General features: G+C 37.1%; 1 long non-coding RNA gene across 1 annotated transcript; it reads left to right on the top strand.

Moving 5' to 3' along the window:
- On the top strand, positions 1-877 carry LOC111892628 (uncharacterized). The gene is made up of 2 exons (XR_002850592.3): positions 1-335; positions 400-877. It is a non-coding gene; the product is annotated as an uncharacterized LOC111892628 (long non-coding RNA).
- Positions 878-1,502: the final 625 nt, after the last annotated feature.

Here is a 1,502-nt window from a genome sequence, read left to right as displayed (position 1 = left end):
TAAGTCATCTATCCATTTCTCATATTTGAACATGGAGAGATTGATACAAACCAAGATTTCTTTGGTTTTCTCATGATCTAAAGCCACACGCACCAATGCTCATTTCTCTCTTTCTAATCTTGATACGGGTTGCTTATATTCGCATGTCATGTTACCAGTTGCTCATGAAGAAAGAAAAGATTAGCACCTCCATTGCCTCAAAAAAGTCCCATATTGATCTGACTCTGAAGACTCCAGGATCCCGGAAGAGAAAAACTTCTGAAGTTACAAACATGAACTTGGAAAATCTTGGAGTCGAGGATGCACTCCAGAAGTTGGTCTCTTTTTCTTAAGTTGTAAGTGTTACTCTTATTCGTAATGTTTTGCCTTTCAACCTTTCTAATGTTATTCTTGTTTCAGGTCTTTGATCATGTTTCCACAGACTTGAGGATTCGAGCTGAAAAGGTTGAACACTCTTTAAGGGTGCAAGAGAAACTGTGGAAGGCGACCAACGAGGATCCATTTAAATGAGTGCAAATTTTGAGCAAGGATAAAGCTGAGAAAGAAGAGGAGCATGATGTAGAGATGACGAAGGTGATCGCCGAAGCGAGGGCCAATGCTGTCATGGCTGTTTGGGAGGCCAAGATCAAGTTTGCCAAAGATGTAGCCAATGCAGGATGTTGGAATTTGGTTGGGTTGTGTGAAACCTTAGCCAATTTAAAGGGTGAACTTGCCAACACTAATGAGGATACTGAAGGGCAGCAGTCGAAAGACATTGAGGAGGAGAAGACCCCATAGAATGATGACCAAGCCACAGTCTAGGCAAGATAAGAATATTTTGCATGACATTGTACAAGACGATTTTTGTTTCTTATGGAATTGATGTACAACTTTTTATATGTCGGTGTTTCATACTTCCTTGCTTGCTTGGTTAATTTGTGTGGTTGTAGCAATAAGATTTCTGAAGATCCTTGTATAATTAGGGTCTTCACCATATCACAAACCTTTACATATTACGTAGAAAATAATGATTTTAATGGATAGATAGAACATGGTGTTCCTTAGGGTTCACAATCCTTTGAGCTAGGAAAAAAATTGAAGTTGTGATTCCTTTAACATAATCTGGGAGTTTGCATATGAAAGGTGTAATGCCTGCAGATTCGGGCTAGTCAATTTTGAGATAATAAACGTTAAAAATGATTTTTTGATAAAAGATTATTTAGGATAAATAATCTTAACCAAAGTTATAGTATATTTCACAAGGATTACATACATATAAAGAACGCTGAAATCTAACTTATAACGAAGAAATTATGACTCGTCGAAGTTTTGCGATTAAACCGACACGACTCCGTGTAACGTAAAAAGTGAATTTTTGACGAAATACTTTTTAGCCTTAGCAATATAAACAAAAGTCGTGGTACATGTTAAACCGAGAGCGTGCATATGAGAACGTCCCAATGTGACTTCTTTTGAGAAAGTTATGATTTTTCTAAGATTTTGCATAACAATATACAGCTCAA

This window comes from Lactuca sativa, chromosome 5 (assembly GCF_002870075.4).
Source record: "Lactuca sativa cultivar Salinas chromosome 5, Lsat_Salinas_v11, whole genome shotgun sequence".
NCBI lineage: Eukaryota > Viridiplantae > Streptophyta > Magnoliopsida > Asterales > Asteraceae > Lactuca > Lactuca sativa.
Note: the sequence above shows the minus strand (reverse complement) of the source record. Positions and strands in the feature narration are given on the sequence as shown.